Here is an 8,371-nt window from a genome sequence, read left to right on the forward strand (position 1 = left end):
GTGTGTTAGGCCCTGGGTCAGACTCCACCCCTCATTCAATTCCGCAAATAGTGGCCACCACGTGTGGACTAAGGCTGGCACTATAGCCCCAAATTTAGTAGCGAGAATCAGTGGTCCTCTTCCTAAAGTTCTGGGGTTTTTTCATAGTTAACCCTTTTCAGCTCCCCGATACTCCAACTGTATCTTTAGCCCTTAGGTGAGTTCACTGTCAAAAAAAAAAAAAAAAAAACCACACACACCTCCAAAAGAGCTACGTTCAAGTCCCAATTAGGCAAATTAATGCCGAACCCGAATGGAATCATCCCCTGTCACATGTGGCAGCTGTGAGGTTCAAATGAGGTGAACACTTAACAGGCATTTGCAGAACTTCCCGGTTTACAGATATTTACGTCACCATTTCGATTTATTTATAAACAAACTGTAGAAGACTCTACACGCGCCATTGACCGGATTACCACGCAGAAGCCTGTCAGCTCTGAAAAGCCTGGGCCGCGCCCGTCTCCGGGTGGGGACGCCTAGAGGCGGTGAGCCTTGCCCGAGGCGGCGCCACAGCCCTGAGGAGGAGCTGGACGAGGTTTCGAACTCCATCCCGAGATAAAGACGCGAGCACGGCGCTCAACGAGCCCGTGCGGCCAACAGCGCCGAGGGCTCCGACTCCGCGCTCCCGGAAGAGCGGGCGGCGTTGCCCGGGCAACCGGCGGCCTCGGCGGCACCGGAACCCTCCGCCTGCCGCCGCGTTTCCGAACGGACGCTCCCGGAGGGAGGACAGGCTCGGGCTGACGCCGCAGGGGAAGCTTAAAGGACCCGCCTAGCGCCCCTGCAGACAAGCGTGCGGTTTGAGCATGGTCCCTTTACCTCAGAACTGCCCCCCACAGCCTAAACACGTGACGTAAAACTTTTTAAAGCACGCCAGTTGGTGCGTTAATCCCTGGGCGGAAGCAAAACGGCCTTGAGCTGCAGCTTGGAACTTTGACACTGACAGGATTTTTTTTTTTAATACCCCCCGCGCCCCGCCTTCAACAAGTCGACAAAATCGCAGATATCGGCAGAATCCCGGGACGGCCCCCGCCCTCCGTCGTCTTCTGAACCGAGGCTGCCTCCGAGGACGCAGCCTTGGGCTCGGTCGCAGCTGGTTACCCGGCGCCGGGGCCGGGAACCGCCGCGCGGAGGGGCAGCGCCAGCCCCCAGCGGACACGGAAGCCGGTCCTCGGGAGAAGCGGCGCTCTCTCAGCCTCACAGGGCGGCGGGCTGAGCTGGGGGCCGAGCCCAGACGCGCCCTCCGCGGTCTCGCCTCCCCCACGGCGCCTCAGAGGTGATGGGCGCTCAGGGCTGGGCCGGGGTGGGGGCGGGGGTGAGGAGAACCAGCGTTTAGCTCTACTCGGCTTTGGCAGACCTAACACTTCATAATCCTGTCTCACCGAAGTGGACTGCGTCTCTGAGGACAAGGCTGTGGAGAGGGCCTTTAGGCGTGTGTGCTAAGTCGCTGCAGTCCTGTTGGACCCTGCCACCCCAGGCACTGTAGCCCACCAGGCTCCTCTGTCCAAGGGATGCTCCGGGCAAGAATACTGGAGTGGGCTGCCATTCCTTCTCCAGGGGAATCTTCCCGACCCAGGGATCGACCCCGTCTCTTAGGTCTGCCTGCTTTAGTCAGGGGTTCTTTACCTCTAGCGCCACCGGGGAAGCCCCCCAGTGGGCCTTGTGGAGACGTGTAGTGAAAGACTGTCAGTCGTGTCCGACTCTTTGCGACCCCATGGACTGTACATGGATTCTCCAGGCCACAGTGCTGGAGCGGGTGGCCGTTTCCTTCTCCCAGGGACTGAACGCAGGTCTCCCGCACTGCAGGCGGATTCTTTACCAGCTGAGCCACCAGGGAAGGCCTGCTGCTGCTGCTGCCAAGTCGCTTCACTCGTGTCCGACTCTGTGCGACCCCGTCCCTGGGATTCTCCAGGCAAGAACACTGGAGTGGGCTGCCATGTCCTTCTCCAATGCAGGAAAGTGAAAGTGAAGTCGCTCAGTCGTATCCGACTCTTCGCGACCCCATGGACTGCAGCCCACCAAGCTCCTCCGTCCATTGGATTTTCCAGGCAAGAGTACTGGAGTGGGGTGCCATTGCCTTCTCCGAGGGAAGCCCTACAGAAAGTCTAAAAGGAATCAATTCCTAAGCCATCCTTGCTCTTAAGTAGATTACAAGCAAGCTATAATTACATACATGGCTGTATCTCTAATAAGGACCCAACCACGACTTTCTGCTTTTGTTGTCTGGGTTCGGGTTTTGTTTGTTTGAGCTCTGGTTATCCACAGAGAGCCAGAAAAATAAAAGTTAAAAACAGGGAATAGAGGGAAAAGGCCAGAAGAAAAAAGAAAACTAGAAGTGCATAAGCCACTGTGTTAATTTAACAGCATTTGCCGTGTACCTCTGGAAGGTAAAAGCACCTTACTAAAGAAGGGAATAGAAAATAGACATTATGAAAAGACATGGGCTCTACCTGCAGTTTTCAGTGCTCTTGTGTGTGTCAGGGTATAAACCAAATAGCTCGTTGAGACAAAATGAAAAATAAAATCCGTAAGTGAGAACTTGAAATAATAACCTTTCAACTAGAAAAGTGCCTATGAGCCATGCATGAGTACATTTTAAAAGATTATAGATACCCTTATAGATAGATATGCTAAATACCCTATCAAGAGATAAGGTAATGAATTTAAATTTTACATACAAATTATGGTAACTGGAAACAACAGTTAAGTTGTACAGAGGAAAGATGAAAATTTGTATTAGGGATGTTCAAACATGGTATTCTCTTCACTGCAAATATGAATTACGCCCTGAAGGCAGTAGATATTACATTATATAACTTAATTATCAATTTAAGCTCTGATGAAGCAGAGTAAAACTTTGCTGTCCCTGAGTTTGAAATGTTTTACTGCATCAAGGATATAGACAAGCCAACGTTTTCTCTTTTTTATTTTGGTAGATGTTATAAAAAGTAATTGAAAAAGTTGAAGGGTATGTGTGTGTGAAACAATTTACACAATTTTCAGTTATGTACAGTATTTGCTACCAAATATTGTCATAAAGTTATGAATGTTTGAATAGAGTAGAATTTGAAGATGCTTTGGGGGGGTGTCTGTTTCAGGTGTAAAATAATATGAAATAATTTGAAAGGTAGCTGGGTCTGGAAGTCTTAACTGATTACTAAACAGACATTCATAATTAGCTTTTGCAGGAAAATATACTAAGATATTTTGTTTCTCTACAAAATCACTTTATTTTGAAATTTAAAAAATAGGTATATATTAATTATGTTCAAGTATCATTTTAATGTTTTTACATCCCCTCTCAGAAGCTTCTCAAATACACTTTTAAAGTCTGAATCCTGTAGTTTTCCGCTTTGTTGCTACAGTCCTCATTACGTGTAATTTTATTAATGATGCTTTCAAATAAAATAATCTCTAAAATTGTATTCTTAGAATAATGAATAGATATATAGCATTAAATCCAACGCATATTTGTCGTGAACACATTTATGCGTAGAACTCGAGAATAAAATGTGCTGGAAACAACAGACAACTACTTTCAGAATAAAATTCCTATCATATCCCAAAGTTAGAAAAAAGGAAAATCTATCAGCAACCCTTAGGCATACAGCGGTTGTCACCTGGCGCACGCGGAGTTATTATGAACCGGTTTGCGAGCATACGCTATTATAAGGCTTTCTCAGCAAAAAAGAAAATAAGACGGGCATGCCAAAAGCGGCCAGTCTAATCAGGATTTGCAGAAATCACAAGTCGGAATTTGCAGACCCAAGAATTCTTTTTTCCAGAGTAAACACTCTTTACTCCAAAACCAAAACAAGCCATCACCACGAAACAGTCCTTCGTTCCTCTCCTTCTCGCCAAAGTTATCTGGCAAATCTCGCACTTAATATTGTGCCGAGAGGCACAAACATGCCTAAGACTTTTAAAGCCCAGATGCAGAATTAAGCCGCTCACAATCAACCGAGGAGCTCCGAATACAAGTTCAAGACCCCTCTGCAAATGCCTCAAGTGGAAGACAGCCTGGAAGAGTTTTTTCTCTTTGTTACGCTCGTCCCTGCCTCGGGTCTGGGCAGCCGGGACGCGTCCTCCCCGGACTCGGGGGTGTTGGCTGGCGGACACAGCCCCGCGCTCAGCCCCCGCCGCCCCCCCCCCCGCGCCCCGCGCCCCGCGCCCCGCGGGCCGGGGCCCCGCGCCCTCACCTGCTCCCGCCGCCGCATCCTCGGGGCCGCGCGCCCCGCTCAGCGGCCCGCCCCGCGGGGCCCCGCCGCGCTGCCGCCGCAGCCGCGCCCGCACTCCAGCCCCCGCCGCAGCGCGCTCACGGGGCCCGCGCGCCTCGCTTCCTGTCGCCCCGGCCCCGGCCCGCCGCGCATTCCCCCGCGCCGAGGGCGGAGGCCCGCAGCTGGGGCCGGCGGCGCCGCACGCAGAGGCCCGGCGCGGGCCGGGCAGCCGGAGGACGCGCGGCCGGAGCAGCAGGGCGGCCGGGCCCGGGCGTCCCTCCCCCGGGCCGGGCGGGCGGGCGGATCCGGAGAGGCGGCGGCGGCCCGTGACCTCAGAGGGCTGGAATGCGGGCGGGGGAGGCGCGGACAGCTGCGCCCGGCCGCCGGGGAGGGGGCGCGCCGCTGCTTGTTTGAATCATATGACCGCTTATTTTAAGAGTTTCCAAATAAAGCGAGGCCTTAACAAAAATGAGAGGAGGGGGTAACATTTCGGTGCCAGGTAAAGGGTGTTATTCCCGCGTTACTAGGTGATCGGTAAAAGGGTACTATTGCCGGAGTTGTTCGTTTACTCGTCTACATGTCTGAAAACAGTTCAAATAGTCTCTTTCTTCTCCGTTGCTTTCGTCTAAGGGCATACTCCATAAAAAAAGGATTGATAACAGGGTGGGAAGGACTGGTATACAGGGTGGCAAAGTCCCCTTCCCCTAAAAAAGATTGTGTGTGAAAGTCGTTCAGTCGTGTCCAACTCCTTGCGACCCCATGTTCTGTAGCCCACCAGGCTCCTCTGTCCATGGGGTTCTCCAGGCAAGAATAGCGGAGTGGATTGCCATGCCTTTCTCCAGGGGGTCTTCCCAACCCAGGGATTACGCCCCGGTTTCCCGCACTGCAGGCAGATTCTTTACAGTCTGAGCCAGCAGGGAAGCCTCCAAAAAGACTGATATGCCTCAAATAACCTTTAGGTCTTCAGCAGAGCTGTATGTTCATGCAGTCCAAAGTGGAGCTTTAAGGATCGGGGAACTCCAGAGTCCAGTTGTCTGGGTTCGAATCTCAGCTGCCAAGCTAACTAGCTGGAGGACCTTTTGCAAATTTCTTAACCTTTCTGTGCCTGCTCATGTCCTGTGAAATAATGAAAATAATCACTATCCAGCAACTTGTGTAAAACATACATGAAGGGCTTCATTCTGACCCCTAAGAGCAACTTTTATTATTATATGGTACTATTACACTACAGTCACCATCATTATCATTATTGCAGGTCTACACTTAAGCCAAGGAATAAAACTGTGTGGTCCTAGTAACCTTAACAATAGGTGTTTTGCTCTTACTTGGCCAGTGGTTTGAGTGACTGGAGCAAAGAACCTTCTGTTATGTAAACTTAATGTAAATTATTTTTAAAATAGCTTTGTTTCTGGAAAGCTTTGTCTTCCTTCCGGCCTGTGGACTTTTTTTCTAGTTGCAGCAGCCATCTGCAAAGCAGGGGTGTGGGATCCCGCAGCCAGGGATCTAACCCTGATGCACAGATTCGTAACCACTGGACCACCAGGAAAGCCCCTGGAAAGCTTTCTTCTGTTAAATTTAGTTTAGATCTCATTTCTTTAACAGTTAACAGACACTTATTGAGTACTTACTCATGGTCCCTCCTCTCAAAGGACTTCTGGTTTAGTGGGTGATAAGCCTGCACACCACACACAGGACTAACAAGGCCTAAGAGGAAAGCTTCATGCTGAAAGTAGGAGTGCTATGGGAGAACAAACCCCAGGCAAGACTCAGGTTGAGTAATGGAGCTCAAAGCAAATAAGATTACACGTTTCCGACTGGGAAAAAAAATCGATTCTGCTTTATAACTGAATTTCAGCTGGACGCCATGAGGGGGTCAATGTGCGTGCAAGGAAAGAAAAGAGAAAATGAGTTGCTTTCCGGTCTCGTAAACTAGAAAGACTGACATTATGTGTGAGTGTTCTCTCTCGCCATCCCCAGCCTATCCTCAAGACCTGCTTGCTACTTCCTCCCTTGAAATGTCTCAGGAATGCTTTCTTTCCTCTTTGTTCCTGAATGCCACCTCCCCCGCCATCATTCTAGTCCAAACCTTCACCCCTCACCATTTTACATCTAGATTATTGCAACAAGGGTGGTCTCCATGCCTCTGGTTTCTGCTCTCTCTTCTTTCCATTGTTAATGCTAGGCTGACCTCTCCTTGGAGTTTGTCGCTCCCAGTGGACCCTCACAGCTAAGCTGCTCTGCTTGACCTTGGGCCTTAATAAACCACCCTCAGCTTCTTTGACCATCCGCATTTCTCTCCTCTCCCTTAAGGCCCCCTGATGAGCCGTGTCTCCTGGCTCAGAGTACCTCCTGCCCGCCTTCCGCTTGTCTAAGCCTTCCGTTGCTCTCCATGCCTCAACCTCAATTCAAGGCTCCGCTTCCAAGACAACTTGCTCATCACTCCATTCCACAGTCATCCCCACACTCGGCAAGAACGTTAAAACTCGGCTCATGCGGGCTTCTTTCATGTCTCCTAGAATTCCTAGGACACTACTGGGCAGCGAGTAGGCACTAAATAAAAACTTGTTAATTGAATCAGGAAGAAAATAAAAGAATTTTAAAAATAGAAAATGATGGTAAAACCCAAGCGATGTTAGACACAGCTGAACTTCCTCCCTCACAGTGCACAAGTGCCGCTTGCTGACCAAGTGCTTAAGCTCTGTTTTCCCACAACCACGTTAATTGACAGTAATGGCCCCATGACACGGCAAGCCGCTGGAACAATGCCTTCAACATCAGGGGCATGAAATGATTACCTGGCTTATGTTTGCATGGAAGGAAGTGAAGTAATTTACACGGTTCAACCCCTCAAAAGTCTCCTTCCTACCCTGCCTGTTCTTCTGGGGGTGACTGGTATTACCATAATCCTATGTATCCCTCTAGAGATAGTCTGTGGATAAATAAGCAATTATATATCTGTATCTTCACCTCCTCTTGTTACCCATCGTGGCATATTATACATTCTTCTTCCTGTAAAGGTAATTCTTATTAAAATAAAGTAAAATTTTTTAAATTCCTACAGTGAAAAGATGTTCAATAATACGGAAAGAAACTGTGGTTTTGGTGGTGCATTGACTGATACTTTTTTAGAAGTAAAGAAATTAATCTGCTTGGGGACTTTCCTGGCCTTCCAGTGGTTAGGATTCCATGCTTCCACTGCAGCGAGCACAGGTTCAATCTCTGCTCGGAGAACTAAAATCCCCCATGCCACGGAGCACAGCTAAGATAAAATAAAAGTAAATTTTAAATAAATAGATGTTGGACAGCAAGGAGATCCAACCAGTCCATCCTAAAGAAAATCAGTCCTGAATATTCATTGGAAGGACTGATGCTGAAGCTGAAACTCCAGTACTTTGGCCACCTGATTCGAAGAACTGACTCATTTGAGAAGACCCTGATGCTGGGAAAGATTGAGGACAGGAGGAGAAGGGGATGATAGAAGATGAGATGGTTGGATGGCATCACTGACTCGATGGACATGAGTTTGGGTAAACTCCGGGAGTTGGTAATGGACAGGGAGGGCTGGCTTGCTGCAGTCCCTGGGTCAAAAAGAGTCGGACGGGACTGAATTGAACTGAACTGAACTGATGGGTACCAAAACACAAAAATATTAAAAAATAGGGAATTAAATGTTTAATTATAATCTGCCTTGATAGCTTAATGGGTACTGACTATCCCTCGCTATATGAATTACCATCCTCAAAAAACAATTTAAAAGGAAAAAAATTACCATCCTTTGCAAGAATCTAACTTGAAAGAATGCTCCATTCCCATAGAGATGATGGTGCCTGGGAGGAGGAGTGGAAGTCAGAGCTACAAAGGTGAAATCTTCAGTCTCCAGATCTTGACTGTGTGCTCTCTGTACCACACTCAACACCACCCCAGGGGCAACAGCTTTTCCACTGCAAAAGAATGAGAATTTAGGGACTTCTCTGGTTAAATAGCTAAGACACTGTTCTCCCAATGCAGGGGCCCTGGGTTTGACCAAAGTTCCCCTGGTCAGGGAACTAGATCCCACATGCTGCAACTAAGACCCAGTGCAGCCAAATAAATAAATATTTTTTAAAATGAAAATCTAG

At 48.9% G+C, this 8,371-nt stretch overlaps 1 protein-coding gene across 3 annotated transcripts in view; it reads right to left on the reverse strand.

Moving 5' to 3' along the window:
• Positions 1-4,276, reverse strand: part of PTPN21 (protein tyrosine phosphatase non-receptor type 21) — a 74,415-nt gene extending 70,139 nt beyond the window's left edge. Inside the window, exon 1 of one of the 3 annotated variants that reach the window (XM_027972100.3) lies at positions 4,236-4,276. The gene's annotated coding sequence lies outside the window, so the exon portion shown is untranslated. Of the gene's footprint in view, positions 1-239 lie in introns of all 3 variants that reach the window. The other 2 variants (XM_027972101.3, XM_042252832.2) reach the window with 2 other exon arrangements.
• Positions 4,277-8,371: the final 4,095 nt, after the last annotated feature.

This window comes from Ovis aries, chromosome 7 (genome assembly GCF_016772045.2).
Source record: "Ovis aries strain OAR_USU_Benz2616 breed Rambouillet chromosome 7, ARS-UI_Ramb_v3.0, whole genome shotgun sequence".
Classification (NCBI taxonomy): Eukaryota; Metazoa; Chordata; class Mammalia; order Artiodactyla; family Bovidae; genus Ovis; species Ovis aries.